This window comes from Callithrix jacchus, chromosome 3 (genome assembly GCF_049354715.1).
Source record: "Callithrix jacchus isolate 240 chromosome 3, calJac240_pri, whole genome shotgun sequence".
In the NCBI taxonomy this organism is placed as follows: domain Eukaryota; kingdom Metazoa; phylum Chordata; class Mammalia; order Primates; family Cebidae; genus Callithrix; species Callithrix jacchus.
The window spans coordinates 184,780,981-184,803,096 of NC_133504.1; positions in this window are offsets into that span (position 1 = coordinate 184,780,981).

The following is a 22,116-nucleotide window of genomic DNA, read 5'->3' on the forward strand; positions in this document are numbered from 1 at the left end:
TGCCTCCTTAGTTTCAAAAGGAGAAACCATTGCCTTACTTTCAACACAAATGTGGGGGATATCACCTCCTGGCAGAGCCCTGGAGCTGCAGCTGTCCAGGAGAGCTGTGTGGAGAAGACCATCTCCCCATTGGGTCTTCAGCATGAAGACCTGGTGAAAGTTGTCTTGTGAGGTTTTGGACTCACTTGGGATCTGTCAACCCTTCTTTCTTTTCTATTTTTGAAATCAGAATGTCTATCTATGTCTGTCTCACCATTGTATTTTGAAAACATGTTTGTTTCACATGTTTGCAGCTATGAATTTTTGCCTCAGGATGAATTGTACTCTAAGTCTCAACTTATCTGATTTAGATGATACTTAGATAAGAGTTTGGAGCTGATGATGCTAGAATGAGCTAAAACTTTGGGGGCTTTGGGGATGGAATGAATATATTTTATGCGTGAGAAGGACATGAATTTTGCGGGGTTTGGAGCAGAATGCAATAGACTAATGTTTGTGTTTCCTCCAAAATTTCTATCTTGAAATCTTAATTCCAATATGATTGTATTCAGAGTTGAGGCCTTTGGGAGTGATTAGGTAATGAGGGTAGGGCCTTTATAAATGAGATTGTTGCCCTTATAAGAAGAAGCCATTTCATGTGAAATCAAAATAGAACCTGTATAGCCAAGACAATCTTAGGCAAAAAGAACAAAGCTGGAGACATCATGCTATCTGACTTCAAACTATACTATAAAGCTACAGTATCCAAAATAGCATGGCATTGGTACTAAAACAGACATATATACCAATAGAACAGAACAGAGATCTCAGAAATAACACCATACATCTACAACCATCTGTTCTTTGACAAACCTGACAAAAACAAAATATAAAACAAAAACAAGCAATGGGGAAAGGATCTCCTATTTAATAAATGGTACTGGAAAAACTGGCTAGCCATATGCAGAAAATTGAAACTGGACCCCTTCCTTTAACATTATACAAAAATTAACTCAAGATGGATTAATGACTTAAACATAAAACCTTAAACCACAAAAACCCCAGAAGAAAACCTAGGCAATACCATTCAGGACATAGGCATGGGCAAAGACTTCACAATGAAAATGCCAAAAGCAATTGCAAAAAAGTCAAAATTGACAAATGGGATCTAATTAAACTAAAGAGCTTCTGCATAACAGAAGCAATTAGCATCAGAGTGACAGGCAACCTACAGAATGGGAGAAAATGTTTGCAATCTACTCATCTGACAAAGGTCTAATATCCAGAATTTACAAGGAGCTTAAACAAATTTACAAGAAAAAAAACAAACAACCCCATCAAAAAGTGGGCAAAGGATATGAACAGACACATCTCAAAAGAAGAAATTTATGTGCTAACAAACATAGGAAAAAAAGCTCAACATCACTGGTCATTAGAGAAATGCAAATCAAAACCACAGTGAGATAACGTATCACACCAGTCAGAAAGACAATTGTTGGATTAAAAAAAAAAGTCAAGAAACAATAGATGCTGGTGAGGCTGTGGAGAAATAGGAACACTTTTACATGTGGTGGGAGTGTAAATTAGTTAAACCATTGTTGTAGACTGTGGCAATTCCTCAAGGCTATAGAACCAGAAATACCATTTGACCTAGCTATCCCATTACTGGGTAATGAGATTATAAATCCCATTAGGAATATAAATCATTCTATTATAAAGACATGCACATGTATGTTTATAGCGGCGCTATTTACAATAGCAAAGACATGGAACCAACCCAAATGCCCATCAATGATAGACTGGATAAAGAAAATGTGGCACATAACACAACATGGAATACTATGCAGCCATAAAAAGGAATGAGATCATGTCCTTGGCAGGGAAATGTATGGAGCTGGAAGCCATCATCCTCAGCAAACTAACACAGGAACAGAAAACCAAACACCACGTGTTCTCACTCATAAGTGGGAGCTGAATAATGAGAACACCGGGAGGGGAACATCTCACACTGGGGCCAGTCAGGGGGTGGGGGCAGTATTAGGACAAATAGCTAATGCGTGTGGGGCTTAACACCTAGATGACGGGTTGATAGGTGTGGCAATCCACCATGGCACATACATACCTATGTAACAAACCTACATGTTCTACACTTGTATCCCAGAACTTTAAGTAAAAAAAAAGAGGACAGTAATCCAGCTAGCTCTCTTTGCACTACGTGAGGCTACTAGTGGACGTCAGTCTGCGATCCAGAAAATGGACCTCACCAGAACTTGACCATGCTGGCAGCCTGATCTCAGGCTTTTAGGCTCCAGAACTATAAAAACGAAATGTCTGCTGTTTATAAGCCAGCCTTTGCTATAACAGCCAGAATGGACTAAGACGATTCTTCTTATCCCAGTAAGATGCTGCCTCATGCTCAGTTCACTGCTTTCAATTAGCTCTCTTGACTCCACACTGAAATATTCTGCAAGGGATGAAAGCCGCAGGGGAGGCAACACTCCCTTTAATGTATCTCTCTGGGGTCTTGATCCCTCAAGTCTGGCCTGCCTGGGATGTTTTTTGGTGCCTTCAAACAGACCTTTTAAACAATTCTCAGCGTTTACAGTTGTGCTTGGTGACAAGTTAGGTCTGATAACAGCAAACTGTCTTCAGCCAGATGCAGAAGTCTGAATTAAGTTTTGCATAGGACTTGGCACGTAAGAAGTTTCTAATTCAGTGTGGGTTCTCTTCCCGGATGAAAAAGGGTTCACGGTTTGTCTGGACATGAGAGCAAGAACACCCTAATGTTCTCGGATTTTTCAAGACACACAGTTGTTCCCATCGACCTGAAAGGAAGCCCACATTTGAGAATAAATGGTGTAGGGTCTTCTGTCGCATGCATCATTCGTAAGACCAGGTTGGGGAAACATGAAGACCAGCAGGCACTACAGAGACCAGAGGGGGTTTAAGGACCCGCTCATGATGTTCTCTAGTGTAAGCCTCTGAAATTTCAGGCAAAGATTGGGTCTATCCACACTGTGTTTTTATCAGATTCTCAAAGGATCCTTGAGACAAGGCTAAGATGCAGTGATCCAATCTGAGGAACTGAGGCAGCATGAAAGAAGGTGAATTTACCTGCCTCACTCTGACAACACGTGGCCTTTCCCATGTGCGTGTGGAGAGAGGGAGCTTTCTGGTGTCTCTTCCTCTTTTTTTTTTTTTTCTTGGAGATGGAGTTTTGCTCTTGTCGCCCAGGCTGGAGTGCAATGGCGTGATTTTGGCTAACTGCAACCTCCGCCTCCTGGGTTCAAATGATTCTCCTGCTTCAGCCTCCCCAGTGGCTGGGGTTACAGCTATGCCTGGCTAATTTTTGTATTATTAGTAGGGAGGGAGTTTCGCTGTCTTTGCCAGGCTGGTTTCAAACTCCTGACCTCAGGTGACCTACCCACCTTTGCCTCCCAAAGTGCAGGGATTAGAGGCATGAACCACCGTGCACGGCTTCTTCCTGTTCTTTTAAGGACACCAATCCCTGTTGGATTAGGGCCCCACCCTTATAACCTCATTTAACTGTAATCACCTCCTTAAAGGTCCTATCTCCAAAAACAGATACCTAGTGAGGTTCTGAATGCTGGGGCTTCAACATATGAAATTTGGGGTAGACAATTTAACCCGTAACAGAAGGAGTAGCCAAGATTATGGTTAGTGACAGCACTGAGGCTGAAGATGGACAGCACTTAGTGCCTCCCTGACCCCCAAGAATGAGCTCCTCAGTGGAGACGTGTTTTCTCATATCCGAGGCTTCCGTGCCCGCATAGTAAGTGCTCAATGTATAGCTGACCGATCCCAGGAGTTCTAACTGGGATCTCCTCTCAGTGCAATATATACGTTTTCCCTTCCCTAAATGTAGTGACAAGCCCAAGGTGGGCAGATTATTTGCCTGCGATTACACAATGACTTGGTTGCAGCGGGAGGGCTAGAACCCAGGTCTCCTGCCTCCAAACCCAGTGTGCTCTCCACCGCCCCCAGGTGGGCCTCCTTCACTAGTTGCTAAAATCAGAGAAGAGGGAGCAAATCTGTGAGGCTGGGAGTCAGCACCGACTCATTTCCTCTTGCAGGATATTTGTATTTTAATCTGTGTGCCAGGCCGAGGAGGAGAAATTGAAGCCATGTGTGTGCAGAGGGCTCCCAGCAGCCTGGAGGGCCGGGGAGGTCCTGGACCTGAGGCCAGGAGACAGGGTCACACTGGGAGGCCTGATTCATTTGGCCTCCTGACTTTTCTATGCTCCAGCCCCACTTCATTTTTTGACGCTGCGATCTGTGTGTGTGTGTGTGTGTGTGTGTGTGCGTGCACGTGTGTATGCATGCATGCACGCACACACACACACATGCAGAAAACTTGAAAGAATTGTCTCTGCAACTAGCCCTACAGTTTTCCAGCCTGAAATCCCAAATGAAAGAAACACCAAGTTAGCTCATGTCTTCATATCTGAGTTAGAAATTAGAATAAAAATGAAAGTGAAACATTCTTAAGATGTTGAGAAAAAAGTCTTTCCATCCTGTTTCCAGGATAGAGTTTAAAACAGTGAGGCTGCAGAGGCCGACAGCTTCCATGGAAAGGAGCAGATCTTTCACGGATGGTTGAAGTTGAAGGCAGGCTTCCCAAGCCTTTCAGGGCTGGGGCTGGGAATGCCGCTTCTGACTTCGCCACTGATGGGCTAGCTGGTACTTGGCGTGTGACTGTCCTCTGGGGCTGAGTTTTTCTCATCAGCGTTGCGTTGCTCGTATGGAGGGATTCGTGTGTGTTGGGAGTCCCATCCCTACCAACTGTTTTATACACAGCATTTCATCCTCAAGCCCGCCCTGTCACGTGGCTATTACCATCCCTATCTTACAGGAGGGAAAGTAGGTACATGAAGGCACTCAGCTCTGAAGGATGAAGCGGAAGAGCACCACCAACTCTTCTGCCTCTATGGTGGTCTTTGCAGTTTTTTGAGCGAGGATATCTGCATGGTCTTTGGCAAGACGTTTAACATCTATTAACTTATACTAATAGCTCTAATCTCCTTTATCGCCCCACCCAACCTCCTCGGACTCAAACCTTACTCATTCACACCAACCACCCACTATCAATAAATCTAGACACAGCAACTCCCTTATGAGCAGGCACAGGACTTACAGGATTCCGCTTTAAACAGAAATATCCCCGGCCCACTTTCTATCACGAGGCACACCTACACTGCTTATTCCTACATTAGTAATTATCAAAACTATTAGCCTATTTATTCAACCAACAGCACTAGCTGTACGATTAACAGCCAACATCACAGCCAGTCACCTGTTAATACACCCTGTGGGAGGAGCCACAATAGCACTGTTAACTATTTATCTCCCTGCAGCGACAATTACTCTTATTCTCATGCTATTAACCATCCTTGAACTAGCCGTAGTACACACCTCTGTACTTTGGTGTCCGTGTCTGTAAACGGGACTGTGGGAGACCAGGATATGCCACCCCCAAATATGAAGGACTGTTGAGCTGAAGGCAATTAAGAAGTGGATGCAGGAAGGCTCTCTGCTCTCTATTTGCCTAAGAGCAGGACATAGATTGACAAAGACAAGAGGTATGCCACCTCCACTCTGCAGGGAGGACAAAGGGTAAGCATGGAAGACAATGTTAGAGCCCTGTTGTCTGGAGATGACACCAGGTCCAGCTTTCCTAACCCGCCTCCATCTGCCTGTTATCTGCCTTCCCACAAGTTGCCACCCCTAGAGACTCAAAGTCCTTTTTTCCTTTGTCTTGTCACGCTCTAAAACTGTGCTGTTTTTTATTTGTTTGCTTGTGGTTGAAGATGCTATATAAGCCATAAGCTGGAATCCAAAGCCGCCTCTTCGAGAACTACCCGTTCCCTGGGTGTCTCCCATGTATATGTGAAATATACATGTTACTAAACTTGGTTTGTTTTTCTTTTCTTGTTAGTCTGTCTTTTGTTACAGGGGTCTGCTCCAACTAAGAACTTATGAGAATTGAAGAATAAATTATTTTATTTCTCCTACAGTATAATAAGAGTATCAAGGATTGCTATGGGGATTCAATAAATAAAACCCGTGCACTTTATTAAATCAAAAAGGTGGTGCCTGGCACATGGTAAGCACTGAATTCAGTACCAGCTGTCACCATTAGTCCTATTATCCTTCAAATCTGTGCTGTGAAAGGTGGCGGTGAGGCCCTTTGGCTATAAGCCACAAATGGCAACTCTGGCCAACAGAAGCAAAAAGGCAAGTTCTAGGGGAACTCTGTCCTCAGTCTTAGTACTGGGGAAAGGCTGAGGAACCAGGCTTCAGAGGGACAGGATCCGCATGCCTGGGAGGACACGGGGAAGACGAGCAACACAAAGCCAATGCTGGTGTCAAATCACTCCTGCTTTCCCTTTGTGTCCCACCTCTCTGCTCAAGACTGAAGTCCAGGAGAGGGAGAAAGTGGCTGTGTAAGTTTCCCATTGCTGCGGTCACAGATGACCACACATTAGGGGCTTCGAACAACACAAATGCATTCTCTGATAGTTCTGAAGGTCAGGAGTCTGCAGTGAGTTTCCCTGGACCAAAATCAAGGTGTCATCAGGGCTGTGTTCCTCCTGGAGACTCTAGGGGAGAATCCGTTCCTCACCTTTCCCAGCTTCTAGATTCTGCCTTGGCTTTTGGCTCACTTCTCCATTTCCAAAGCGAGCAGCGTAGCAGCTCTTCTCCTTTCTGACTTCTGCCTCCATCCTTATATCTTCCTGTTAGGAGACTTGTGATTACATTGGGTCTTTGTAGTTAAGCCGGAGCAATCTACCTATTCCAAGATCCTTGATATAATCACATCTGCAAAATCCCCTTTGCCGTGGAATTTCATATATTTTCAGGTTCCTGGGACTGGACAAGGACATGTCTGGGAGCCACCACTCTACTGAATGCAGTGGCCACCCAAGTCCTTTAGTTCACATACACTGGCAATGACCTAGGCCAGAACAACTGTCAGGGCTTGCTGAAATGCAGATTGCTGGGCCCCACTCCCAGACTTTCAGTGGGTTTGAGAAAGGGCCTGAAAATTTGCATTTCTTTCTTATGCATTTCAAGGTGAAATTGATGCTATTATTCCTGGAATCAGGTTTTGAGACCCCCGGGCTAAGAGAAGGTAGGATTGTTTGACTGGCTTTCCCGCAGAGCCTACATATTTATGGGGAGAGCAATTTCCTAAGAGATCCATGGGAAGCAGAAGCCGGGAGAGAGGGAGTGGGTGCATGTGGCAGGGACACCGAGGTCCAGGTTGTTAGGGGCTCTTGTTCTGGAAAAATGTGTGATGCACCAAGGAAGATCTCTGTGGAAGGTGCTCCGAATGATAGAGGGTAGAGAGAGGCTGGCAGGGATCATGCTGGTCACTGAGACCCACAGGGTGGTGGGTACCGAGTCCTGGCTGAGTGCTCCATGCGCTGGCCACCAGTGCTCTGCTTGGAATTCTGGCTCAGTGGGACCCTGTACCATGTGGTCCCAGAGGTGCTGCTGTTGGGACAATTCTCCCTGGATCTTGGAGACAGAGAAGCAGCCAGAAGGAGAATCTGCTTTTAATTCTCAGAAACAAGGAGGCTGGATCGAATGACCTGTGGGACCAGCTGACCTGCCTACCCTGTGATCCTACACGCTCGAGTCCCAAGCTAATGATGTCATAGCCCTGGGCTGCGTCCGATCTGTGTAGTTAGGTTGATGGGATTAATCAGCTCATGTTAACATGCTGATGATCATGAAATAAAGACGGCCATATCAATAGGATACTCGGGGCTGAGGGACCGAAGTGAAATCAGTTGGACTTTTACAGAGGTCACGGTTGAATTATCACAAAACTTCCTTTACTCAAAGCAGATGCTTATTAAGATTAATTTAGTGTGAAAAGTGAACCAGACTGAGTATAAAGGACATTGTCTCCTCAATTATGTAATAAGACACCTCCTCATTGTCCTGTACTCACAGAAGATGATTGTGCATTTCCTCGGGGACATTTCAGCGCACTGAGCCGAGCCGCTGCGCAATCCCTCTTTTGGGGATGTTCAATGTTCAATGAAACCTCAGTGTTCACACAAAGACAAAGTGGGCAGAGACAAAAGGAAACATCAACTGGGAAGGGAAAATGGGGGCCGAAGACAGAACCCATCTTTCTGCTAAAACCACACATTCAGCTATTCCAGAGATATCCCTTGTCCGAGGATGAGAAACAGAACTGGGGAATGACTTTGCCTTCTTATAATGATGGTTTGTGCCAGTGACAGCACATGGCAGCAGTCCCAGTATGTTGGGTCCAGAGAGGCTGATGAGGGCCACTGGCTAGGATCATAGCTATTGGACCCACATAGGCTCTAATTGTTCTTCTGGGCCTTCGCAGGGTTGATATTCTTCTCCACACTTAAAAAAAAAATGTCAGTAAGTTCTATTCCTCTTGTTTCTCTGTCTGTTACAAAATACTCCATAAAATTCCTTTCCCTTTGCTCCCTAGACCTCCCCTGCCCAGGCTCTCCTCCCACATTTTGGCCTCCTCTCCTAGTCCCTTCCCTGGCTCCTCTTCCAATGTTGATTTCATGACTGTTGCTGTTCCCAGGGCTCCAGCCAGCCTCAGCTTTCTGTTTCTACTCATGGAAACACTTCCTCGAGTTAGTTCATCCACCCACATAGTTTTTTCTGCCGTTTTAAGCCTAGAAATACGTGGGAAGCAGTGCAGTACCTCCCAGTAGTGGTATTTTTATTTAATAAAATGAAACCAAGCATCTCCCGGGTCAGTACTCAGAGGATAACTTCTTGGTGAAATGGAGCAGCTGGCCACATGGCTCTTGTCTGAGTTTCATTTTCTTTGGAATTCTCACTTTCTAACTCCCCCGTCCCCTCCTCTGGGGCACGTCAGGAACAACCTGCTTTCTTGCAAATGTCTGACTTACTAAGTAGAAGCAAACTCCTTTCCTTTGGTCTTCCTAAAACCATGGTCGAGATGGAAAGAAGCTTTCCTCATATATTCCAAGCACAAAGAGAAACACAAAGAGGAAAGCACAATGAGACAAGGAGAGGTAAACAACGTGCCTTACAAGGTATAAACTAACAGAGCTTGTATGAATTGTCTGTTGTTGTGTAGTATAATTTATAACATAAAGTATAAAGTATAACATAACTATGTATTATACTAATCATTTCCATGGGTCAGGAATTGGCCTTGGATAGGTGCTTCTCACTTGAGATATTGCATGCAGTTGCACTCATGTGCCAGCTGGGGCTACAGTCTTATCTGAAGGCTTGAACGTGGCTGGAGGCTACATTGCCAAGGTGGCTCACTCACATGGCCAGCAAGTTCTTATTGGCTATTGGCTGGAGGCCTCAGCTCCTATGCGCATGGGCCTCTCCACTAGACAGCTTGAGAGTCCTCATAACATGGTGACTGGCTTTCCCTGGAGTGAACAATCATTGCAGGAACTGAAATGCTTTTCATCTAACCTCGGAAGTTGCACATTTCCATTTCCTTAATATCTGATTGGTCATGCACTGTGTAATCATCTCCCATATGTGCCAAATACTAGGAGGTAGAGATCACTGGGCACTGTCTTAGAAGTTGGCTATGACATGAGTCAACTTGTTCTTTAGGATTTGCAGGACTGTCCCATTCCATGAGGATCTCTGGGAAGAGAAGCCTTTCAGATTGTTACTTTTTATTTCATCTGTAGCCACAAGTTAAGCACTAACTTGCCAAGAGCATTTAGGGCCACCCCTTCTCCAGTTTTATCTTTGGACATCAGAATGGAGAATTAATCAGTCCTACTTCTCAACTCATGGTATACTTTCATCCTTGGCCTATACAGGGCTCCTTTTTTGCTTTATTCGTTTATTTTTTTTTTAATCTTCAGTTTATACTTATACTGTCTCTCCCACAGCCCCTCCCCAAGGACTACCACAGGCAATCACTTTGAAATGTTTGCATTTTTATGCATACTTCTAAGTGTGTAGCACTGTTTTGTCTGTTCATGGATTTTGAGTTTTCATGAATATTGGACTAAATAATTTATCCCATATCTCATTTTGTTCATTATCTGTGCCCTCCAGAAAGTGTGTCTGTCACATTACTCTCATCCAACTTCCTAGCAGTGGATGGACACCTAGATTACCTACAAACCCTCTGTTATAAGTGATACTTCAAAGAATCCCTTGTATCTTCAGGTCCTGAGTGAGTATTTCTCTGGAGTTTCCATCCAGGTGAGGGCCCCTGGGCAGGCATACTCATACTCCACGTGACTATAAAACAGCAACTGGCTCTCCAGGGCACTCTCTCCTCCCAGACTCCAGTCCAAAGAAAAAGGATGTCTGCTTATCACCCTCCAGCATTCCTGCTTAGATCCACGATGTTGATTGAGAAATGTGCAGCTCCTCCAGGAAGCCAGATGAGTTGTGGCCCAAACAGGGATGAGAGTTCACCCTTACAGGTGCATCTGCAGGATATACCTTCACATGGCACCCAACAGCCCTAGAAAAGGACTGTCATTGCCGTGCTCTGAGAGGGCATTTCCTCCTGCTCTCAACTGTGTGTCTCAATCCCTCACCTCTCTGCTGGCGGTCAGATCTGTGTATCATTCCCTGCAACACATCCCCCTTGATGTTCCAGAGGCCCCTCAAATGCAGCTTGTTCATACGACGATCCTTTGCCTTCATGATAACTAGTTGGCCCAGTGATTCCACTATTAGGTATATACTGAAAAGAAATAAAAACAGATGTCTACACAAAAACTTGGACATAACTGTTCATGGTGACATTATTCTTTTTTATTTTTATTTTTTTAAATGGAGTCTCAGTCTGTCGCAAAGGCTGGAGTGCAATGGTACGATCTCGGCTCACTGTAACCTCTGCCTCCTGGGCTCAAGCAATTCTCCTGCCTCAGTCTCCTGAGTAGCTTGAATTACAGGTGTATCCCTGGCTAATTTTTGCATTTTTAGTAGAGATGGAGTTCACATGTTGGTCAGGTTGGTCTCAAACTCCTGACCTCAAGTGATCCACTCAGCTTGGCCTCCCAAAGTGCTTGATCACTGGCAGGAGCCACTGTGCCTGGCCTCATAGTGGCATTATTCTTAAAGGCAAAAAAAAAAAAATCAGTGGAAACAACCTAAATGTCCATCAACTAATGAATGGATAAACAAAATATGGTCTATCCACAAAATGGAATATTATTCAGCCGTAAAGAAGAATGGCTTACTGATACATGTTACAGCATGGATAGACTATGAAGACATCATGCTAAGTGAAACAAGTCAATCACAAATGACTCCATTTTCATTTAACTTATATGAAATTTCCAGAATAGGCAAATCTACAGAGGCAGAAAGTAGATTAGTGGTTGCCCAGGGCAGAAGGGGATGGGAAATTATGGGTAATAGCTAAAAATACAGGGCTTCTTTTTAGGGGTGATAAAATGTCCTAAAATTGATTGTGGTGATGGTTGCTCAACTCTGTGAATATACTAAAAACCCTTTTCTTGTAGACTTTAAATAGGTGAATTGTGTGATATATGTAGTATACTTTATAATATACTTCTGTTACCAGAAATACGGTGTAGTTGTCCAGGTGTGGGGGCTCAGGCCTGTAATCCCAGAACTTTGGGAGGCCAATGCAGGTGGATCACCGCAGGTCAGGAGTTCAAGACCAGCCTGGACAACATGCTGAAACCTCGTCTCTACTAAAAATACAAAAATTAGCCAGTCACAGTGTTGCACGCCTATAATCCCAGATACTTGGGTGACTGAGGCAGGAGAATTGCTCGAACCTGGGAGGCAGAGGTTGCAGTGAGCCAAGATTGCACCATTGCACTCTATCCTGGGTGACAAGAGAAAAAATCTGTCTAAAAGAAAAAAGAAAAGAAAAGAAATATGATGGAGCTGTGATTCGAGCACTGGTTTGGATAATTTAACCCAGTGATTCCACTACTAGGTATATACTGAAAAGAAATGAAAACAGATGTTCACACAAAACTTCTACAGAAAGGTCCATAGCAGCATTCTTTTTTTTTTTTTTTTTTTTTTTTGAGACAGAGTTTCACTGTTTCCCAGGCTGGAGTAGTATAGTGGCAAAATCTTGGCTCACTGAAACCTCTGCCTCCTGGGTTCAAGTGATTCTTCTGCCTCAGCCTCCCCAGTAGCTGGTACAGACATGCACCACCATGCCTGGCTAATTTTTTGTGTTTTTAGTAGAGACTGGGTTCCACCATGTTTGTCAGGCTGGTCTTGAACTCCTGACCTCAGGTGATCCACCGCCTCAGTCTCCCCAAGTGTTGGGATTTAGTGTGAACCACTGCATCTGGCACAGCATTATTCTTAATTAGCAACAAAAGATGGAATTAAAGAAAAAGCCTAGTGGAGCTCCTTATTTAATTAATCGAGCACTCTTTGAGGATCTGTCATGCCAATTTCCAAAATCCTGTAGTTCTGTGTGATCATCCTTGCCCAGGGAATCAGAAGATCCTGAAGAGATTTTTACCCTCTCCTTGCCTCCAGCACCAAACACTGGCTCCTAGTAGCTGCTTGGTCAATGTTTGTGGAAGGAAGCCTCATAGGAGGTGCTTAAGAAACACTAACAGAAGTGAAGTGACTCGAGCGCGTCAGGAACTTCAGAGGTGGAAGGGATCTCAGTTACGCTGTGTGCACAGTCTCAATGTTCGGTGTCACAGGCCCAGAAAAGGAATCTGACCTGTCACACAGCTACTTCATGGGACACCAATCTGTTCTCTTCAGCTGCTGGGGAGCTGCTCAGGTTGAAGCCAACTTTGAAAACTGCCTTCCATGTGTGTGAACCCTGGCATAAATCCGTGTGCTGTAAGGAACCTTGGCAAGCACTTTGTCTATTGCCTACTCATTTTGCAGATGAAGAAATAAAAACTCAGAGGTGTCAGGGGACCTGCCAAGCCCATGCAGCAGGTTCGCAACAGAACTGGGTCTAGACCTGCTCTATGCCTGACAATTTCGGCTGCTTAAACATTTAAACAGAAAGGTCTGGTCCTTATCCTTTCTTCCTGCAAAGTGAGAACTGCGCTGTAGCCCTAGAGGCCTGGAGGAATGAGGCAGGGGTAAACTGTGCTCCGGCCAAGGAACTCATTAGTTACAATGGAGAAGCAAACTCCGCGTCTCTCACCTCCTCCTGAGCAGACTCCTCTGGGTCACCAACCCAATTTTAAACCACAGCCTGAAACACACTTTGTCTTTGCCGGGACAGACACAAATTCACATTAAAGAAGAAGTGGGCTGCTGCCCACGCTGAGGTGAGGAGTGGGCAGGAGGCTGGGATGTGCCTCCACTCCCGAGGGGCAGGGGCTGGCCAAGGCTGAGGGCAGGTGCAGATGGTGAATAGGGAGGTGAGCCGAGGGTCACTCCAGGGAGAGTGGGAACTTTGTTCACATCCTAAGGATCAGTGGGAGGCTGGGCTGGGAAAGGAGGCAAGGAACAGCAAGTCGTAGAAATGGAGAGTGAGGAACAGGAGAGGCCCAGAGCTCAGTGTGCAGGCTGCACACAGCGGGGGCTGCCAGACCCTCTCTGATGGGATGCTGATGGGGTGGGACTGGGGAAGGTTGGCTCACTAAAAGAAAGGCTGCTGCAGTCACACGTTATAGGGTACTTCTGTGAGAATTAGGGAAAGGAAATCGCTCTGTGTCAATGCAGTCTTACGGGGCACATGGCTTGGGGGTAAAGTATGAAGTGGACTCTAGCTCCCTGGGTTGAGTTCCCTTGTTGCGCAGTGCACAGCTTGGACAACCACACATGGTGGCCTTGGCTAAAGCCAGGTGCTTTTCTCATCACAGCTTAACTCCTGGCTTCCTAACATTTGCCATGCAAGGCAGCCCCGATTCTCCTCTAACCCTGGCAGGGCTGGGAAACAACAGGAGCTGCTTGACTTCTCAATGCAAAATGAACTATTTTAAAGTGTACAATTCAGCGGCATCCAATACACTCACAATGTTGTGCAGACGCCACCTCTGTCTACTTCCAACATGCTTTATTATTGCCTCAAAGGAAACCTGGTGCCCATTAGACAGTCACTCCCCATTCCTCCTCCTCCAGCACCTGGAAACCACTCATTTGTTTTCTTTTCCTATAAGTTAGCCTATTCTGAATGTTTGTAGAAACAGAAGCATGCCAGATGTGACCTGCTACACCTTGCTTCTTCCGCTTTGCATGATGGTGGAAGATCCACCAAGGAGTAGCACGCATCAGTACCTGACTCCTTTTTATGGCCTTAGGAGAGGCCAGGGCATACGTATCCCACATTGTACCACATTTTGTTTAGTCATTTATCAATGGATGGACATTGGCTGTTCCCATCCTTTGGCTGTTGTGAGTAGTGCTGCTATAAATATGCGTTTGCAAGTTTGTGTTTGAACACTGATTTCCGGTTCCTTGGGGGGTATAGAGCCAGGAGTGGAATTGCTGAGTTACACAGTAATTCAACATTTAACTGTTCAGAAAACTGCCGAGCTGTGTTGTACAGCAGCTGCACTGTTGTATGTTCCCGTCGGCAATGTGCAAAGATTCCGCACTTCTCCACCCGTGTCAACACTTGTTACTTTCCACTTTAAGAAATTATAGCCACCCTCGTTAGAGTGGAGTGGAATCTCACTGTGGTTTTTGATTTGCACTCCCTGATGACGATGACATTATACATATTTCCATGTGCTCATTGGCCACTTGTGTGTCTTCTTCAGAGAAATGTCTGTTCAAGTCCTTTGCCCATTTTTAAATCGGCCGTGTCTTTTTTGTAGAGTCGTGGGACCTCTTTATGTATTCTGGAGGCTGACTGACTTTTATTCTTCTAAGTCAAAGGTGCTTTAGCCCAAGTCCTGTCACTCAGAAAGAAAACTGGGCACAGTGGCTCTTGCCTGTAATCCCAGAACTTTGGAAGGCTGAGGCAGGAGGGTCAGTTGAGGCCAGAAGTTTGAGAGCAGCCTAGACAACAGGATGAGACCTTGTTTCTATAAAACTTTTTTAAAAAATTAGCCAAGCAAGGTGCAACACTCCTGTAGTCCCAGCTACTCTGGAGGCTGAGGCATGAGGATTGCTTGAGCTTGGGAGGTTGAGGCTGCAGTGAGCTGTTGATTCCAGCACTGCACTCTAGCCTCGGTGACACCACTGCACTCTAGCCTGTCTCAAAAAAAAAAAGAAAGAAAAGAGAAGGAAAGAAAGAAAGAGAGAGAGGGAGGGAGGGAGAGAGAGAGGGAGAAAGGAAGGAAGAAAAGGAAGGAAGGAAAGAGAAAAAGAAAGAAAGCAAAGGAGAAATACTAAATATAAATACCATCTCTCCGTTGTTTAGTCTCAAAAAGCCAACAAGCTACTGGGCAATGCTGTGCCTCAGTTTCCTCATCTGTGCAGTAAGGTTAATAATAGTACCTGTTTCCTAGGGCTGCTTTAAGGATCACATGGGCTCATGTGTGTAAGGTGCTTAGTGTGGGGCCGGCTGTGCAATGCGAGGTCCCCGTAAAGGTTAGCTTTGCTATTGTTACCATTGTGATAAACCAGCACAACCATGATCATTGGCGTCTTCACTTTAGTCCTAAGACCAGGCAGAGGTGAGGGAAATGACCCCATTTGTGAGGCCCTATTACACACCAGTCACTTCCCTTATATATTTTTACATTTCTCCTCCCCACATTCCTTTGAGGTTGATAAAATGGTGTTCATTTAAGGAAACTGGGCTCAGAGAGGTTGGGTGACCAGCCCAAGATCCACAGCTCAGTTGTAAGAACAGGATGGACATGGGTCAGTGGCCCAGATCTCTCCCCAGCCCCTTCCCAGGGTGGCCTGCATCTGGCAGATCAAGGTGAAGGTGTCCAGGCTCTGCCAGAGTGGCCCAAAGCAGGATAACGCCGAAGACTGTCCCAGCTCCAGAAGCAGGCCTGGGGTCACCCAAGGCTGTGGCTGGGTCTGCACTGCAGCTTAGCTTCTCTCTCTGCCCAATCCTGATTGCATCTTCTGTCTCCGAAATAAGCACCCTGCTCGAGCATACGCAACTGTGGGTTGGACTGACAGTTTCCTTGGGACACAGAACTTTCAGCGTCAAAACTGGGAACGTCCTGGGTCTACTGGGAAGAGTTGATTCCTATGCATGCTAAACTCCACCAGAATCTGCCTCTTGGGGACTTCTCCTGGGACTGTGGCTCACAGCGAGCTCAGTCAGATGCCAAAGGTCAGGCTGCGTCTGCTATGCATCCCAGACGAGTTGTAGAAGGAAAAGAGAATGTCAGGGCTGCTGCTGCTGTCCGCTTTGCTATCTGATGCTGTCCAGCCTGGGACAAGACTCAGTTCTCCCCCGGATTGAGGTGAAAGTCATCACGCCACTAGAAGGTGAGCACCCGAGGTCCAGGGCTGGGCTGTGGCTGCAGTGTTCTTAGCTCTTGGCACATGGTAGAGGCTACAGATTCGCTCAAGAGGAGGGCTGCTCCCATGGTCCATGGAAGGTCGGGGAGCAGGAGGCCTGAGTAGTGGAGTCTGTAGCCTCTGCTTCACAGCCAAACACCTAGGCTTTCATGGATACTCAGAAAGCAGCTGAAATGGTTTTCTGAATACCCCTCGTTCATCCACTTAGGCTCCAATTGCCCGGGTGACTTCTCGGTTAGAAGCCAGCTGATCAGTTTGTTATAAAGTTGTATAAACAAGATAAACAAAGCTCACTGTTCCCAGATGGTCTGTAGGGTTCCCCCACCCCATCTCTTTTCTCTCTTTTGGACCCTGGGTTTTTTTCTCTGTTTGTTCTTTGGGGTTTCGTGGTTTCTTTGCCTTTGTTTTCTAACAGTAATGTTTGGCTATCTCCCTTCTGTGTGAGTGCACTGTCGGGGTTCTCCAGTGTGCCAATATATATGCTATAGGTAGATATAGATATAGACTCCGATATGTATATGTTATAAGCGTCATAATCCTATTATATATTATATGTATCCTATACATATTATACATACCCTATATACATTATATATAACATTACACACACACACACACACACACACACACAATAAGGAATTGGCTAATTCTATGATTATGGAGGCTGAAAAGTCCTGACCTGAGAACCAGGAGAGTCCATGCTGTAAGTTCCAGTCCAAGTTTGAGTCTGAAGGCCAGAGAAGACTCACGTCCCAGCTTAAAGGCAGACAAGGAGCAACAATTCTTTCTGACTCAGTCTTCTGTTCTGTTCAGGTCCCTCACAGGCACACCCAGAAGTAATAGTTGATCAAACATCTGGGCATCCCATGGCCCAGTCAAGCTGACACAGAAAGTCAATCATCAGAGCGAGTAAATGGGCGTGCAGCTGTCTAATCCAAATGCGTCTGGGTTGTTCTTCGGTCATGGTCAATACATAGTTATTGATTGTTGACTGGACCTGATGACCGATTACCTAAAGGGGCAGTTGTATCAGATACCAGATACTGCTAGGATGTGGGATTTGGGATGGACAATCTCAGGGCGAGATGAGAATAGCTATGGTCCCAGAAGCTTGGATCTGTCTCTGGGTTGGACCTAAAAAATTCATGTCCACCCAGAACCTCCAAATATGGCCTTATTTGGAAATAAAGTCTTGGCAGATATAATTAAGATGAGGCCATCCTGGATTAGTGACAATATCCTTATCAGACGGGGACACAGATACACACAAAGAGAAGACAATCGCATGAAGGCAGAGTCAGAGTGGAGTGATGCTGAGGGAGGAGACCCTTAATCACCCTTGAGCTTCTAAGACCACCTGCCCCTTGATTTCCACACTGCATTTCAAAAGGAGAAGTAAAGGCTGGCAGACCAAGTGCCACCTTAATCACCCTCCTATAGATAGCAGGCATGGTGTGGAGGAATCTTTCCAGAAGGCATTGTTTTCACTTAAACATGATCAAATCCCCACCTAAGTCACTGTACCCCACCCTACTCCTAAGCCCAAGACCCTTTCACATGTAATATCTAGAGTTGTAAGCCAATCTAACAGCATAGGTTTCCTTTGTTAGATGAGCTTGGCTGTTAGGCAACTATGCCACCTTGCTCCCGGCCAAATAAAGCACCACTTCCTTCCCAGTTCAGTGTTCGAGAGGTCTGTTTCTCACGGCTGCTCCTGCTACAATGCAGCCACAGCCAGGGAATGCCAGGAAGCTCTGGGAGCTGGAAGAGGCAGGAAGGATCCTCCCCTGGAGCCTGTGGAGGGAGTGTGGCCCCATCAACACCCGTATCTCAGCCTTCTGGCCTCCTGAACTGTGAGAGAATAAGTGTCTGTTTCTTTTAAGTCCCCCAGTTGGTTGTTGTTGTTGTGTTAGTCTGTTTTTGCACTGATAATAAATTACCAGAGACTGGGTACTTTATACAGAACAAAGGGTTTAATGGACTTACAGTTTCACGTGGCTGCGGAGGCCTCAGAATCATGGTAGAAGGCAAGGAGGAGCAAGTCACATCTTACATGGATGGCAGCAGGCAAAAAGAGAGAGCTTGTGCAGGGGAACTCCCCCTTACAGAACCATCAGTTCTCTTGAGACTTACTCACTATTACAGAATAGTACAGGAAAGACCTTCCTTCACATCCAATTACCACAACAACTGATGAAATAGCAGTTGTCGTTCCTTGTGGCAGCCCTAAGGAACTAGCACAGCCTCCTTTTTGCATCAGCATCCATTGGGCCTTTTTGTCCCTCAAGGGTGATTGCATGATGCCAGTTTTCTTTCTGGAACACTCCAGCAGTTTGGCAAGATTCCTCTGTTAGTGGCCTTTCCCCCTTAACTGTAGATGCTGGATCCCTGGTGTCTGGCTTGGCTGGATTTTAGTGGGCCTTTTTATTTTTTTCATCTCCCAGCTGCTTATCAGGGCAGGAGGTTCAGGTTAACTTTGAGGAAACATTTGTATTTGAGATAGGAAAGGACTGCTAACTTTGAATGACTGCAGAAGGTGAGACAGGAGCTGAAATCAGAGCCCATCTGGGTCTTTGAGGGTCTTAACAGAAGTTTTGTTGCAAGGAGGCACTGCTGGGTAAAACCCTGTGACCTCAGGAGGTTTATGGTTCCCATCTTGCAGAAGAAGCTGCACACAAACACACTGGGATCTGCAGGCCTCCAGTCCCTCCCAAAATGTAAAGGGCTTTGCTATTTTTTCTTATTATGAAATAAATACATATTCACTGGGAGCAATGCAAATGAGAACTAAACTCTGATTTTCTTTTTAATCTTGCCCAAATTCCTGTCTACGGGACCTGGGGAGTCATGCCCTACAAATCATAAATTCTCATCAGATGGGTTTTATTTAACCCTATTTTTTTTTAACCTTTTTAACCCTATATTTAATCCTATTATTTACTTTCCAACCTGACACTGGCATATCATTACAAAATAAGGAATCAAAATATTTTACCCCAAAACATGTTTTTCTTTTGCCATATTTTGAAATGGCCCCTCAAAGCTACTCTTTATGGGGAAAAATTTGCATCTGTAAATAATCTCTATTAACATAGCTAGATCTTTTTCTTCCAGACTCTCCCAGTCCTGAAGAGATTAACTAAGATCCGAATAGGGAATATTTGTCATCTATCGTCTCTAAGGGCAGCCACTAAAGGACTTCAAAGAACTTTGGTCTCCACAATGTTTATCTTAATCTGAACATTTCCTTTCTATCGATCTCAGGTCTGCAGACAAACTCAAGCAATTGTCAACCAGAAAATGTTTGAATTCACCCATAGCCTGGAAGTCCTTGCTTTGAGTCATTCTGCCTTTCTGGACCAAATCAATGTATTTCTTCCATGTATTGAATTGATGTCTCATGCCTCTCTAAAATGTATACAACCAAGCTTCATGCTGACCACCTTGGACACATGTTCTCAGGACCTCCTGAGGGCTGTGTCATGGGCCACAGTCACTCATATTTGGCCCAGAATAAACCTCAAATATTTTAGAGAGTTCAAGCCTTTTTGTTGACACAGACAATAAGCATAAAGGGGCAAAAATGCACCTGACTGTCCTCCTACCTAACCAGCCTGGACACTGCACCGACTGATTTCCACTCTGCCCGTGCGCTCATCCCTGCCCAGAGATGCTTCTTTGCTTGTTTCCATGTCAAGAACTATGTGCACCACACATACCATCTTCTAAGCTGCCTTTTCACTTTGTGACATATTGTGCACGTTTCCACATCCATAATTATAAATGGATGTTATTTTGATTTATTTATTTGTTTGTTTGTTTGAGAGAAAGTCTTGCTTTGCCACCCAGGCTGGAGTATAGTGGTGTGATCATGGCTCATGGCAGTCTCAAACTCCTGGGCTCAAGCAATCCTCTTGCATCAGCCTCCCAAGTAGCTGGGACCATAGGTGAGTGCCACCATGCTCGATGAAGCTTTTTACTTTTTGTAGAGACAGGGTCTGACTATATTGCCCAGGCTGGTCTTGAACTCCTGGACTCAGGCAATCCTGTCACCTCAGCCTCCCAAAGTGCTGCCACGCCCGGCAATATCAACATTTCAAATTGCTGCACAGGAGTTCCTTACGGCCAGTACCTCCTTCCTTTCACGCTCCTCTGCTGTTGGGTTTTTAGTTAGGGTGTGCAGGTGGGAAGCATAGACACATAGCTGGCTGAGGAGTTTCAGTCTGAAACCAGTCAGTGTTAAACTGCTTTTTCTTGTGACTTTGTTTTCCTACATACCAAATGGAAGGATCTGTTTTTGCTCTGATTAGAGTGACAACATGCTGTAGAAATGAATGAGAGATGGAGATTAGCTGGTTAGAGACAGTCCTGAATTGTGAATTCAAAGTTCTCAAGCAGGGTGTGTGTGTGTGTGTGTGTGTGTGTGTGTGTGTGTGTGTGTGTGTATTGTTTGGTGGTCTTTCCTTCATCCAGCACAGTCAAAGAGGAAGCCATTTGGAAGCACGTTGTTTCTTGTTGGGAAGGCTCCAGTGTCTGCTTGTTTTCTTTCTCCAATGGACAAATGAAAGAGGGGAGCCTCTGGACCCCGGAGCACTGGCTGTGTTAAAATCTCAGCCACATCGACTAGCTGAATAAACCAGGGGGTAAGTTATCTGACCTTTGGTGCCTCAGTTTCCCCACTGAATTTGTTTCCTGTGGCTGCTGCAACAAATGACAACAATCTGGGAGTCTTAAAAGAATGGTGATTTATCCTCTCACAGTTCCAAAGACAGAAACCCAGAATCCAGGTGTCGCCAGGGCCGTGCTCCCCCTGAATGCTCTAAAGACAAATCCTCCCCAGCCTCTTCCAGCTCCCGTGGGTTGCCAGCATCCATGACGCCCTTCTGATTGCAGCTGAGCCCGTCTGATTTCTGCCTCTTGTGTCACATGGCCTTCTTCCCTCTGTGCTTCTCGGTGTCCAAATCTACTTTTTTTTTTTTAGGTGGAATCTCACTCTGTCACCTAGGCTGGAGTACAGTGGCTTGATCTCGGCTCACTGCAACCTCTGCCTCCTGGGTTAAAACTATTCTCCCACCTCAGCCTCCCGAGTAGCTGGGGTAAGAGGCACCACCATGCCCAGCTAATTTTTTGTATTTTTAGTGGAGATGGGGTTTCACCATACTGGCTAGGCTGGTCTTGAACTCCTGACCTCAGGTGATCCACCTTCCTCAGCCTCCCAAAGTGCTAGAATTACAGGTGTGAGCCAATGCACCTGGCTTTTTTTTTTTTTTTTTTTTAAATAAAGACACTAGTCATTGGTTTTAGGGCCTGCCATAATGTAGTGTGACTTCATTTTACCTCGATTACATCTACCAAGACGCTGTTTCCAAATAAGGTCGCATTCTGAGGTCTGAGTGGACGTAGATTTTGGAAGAACACTTACTTAACCCCTAGTAACATTCTTCGGGAGGAGATATCATTTGGGGAATTAGTTAATACACAGAAAACGCTTAGAACAGCAACTGGCCCAGTGAAATCCTCAGAAGTGGTGGCTGATACATGGTTAGAGATCTTTGAGAGGGCTCACGAGAAACACTGATGTGGAAATTCCCAGGGAAATTCACCTCCTGGCCAAGCATCCCCCGCCCCCACCCCCACCACACTTTTGAGTCTTTATGTCTCATATACCAGAAGATTAGGTTTTCCTCTTGCAACCCTTCCATTAGAGAATGATTTATCTGGCCACTTGCTTATGCGTGGAAAATA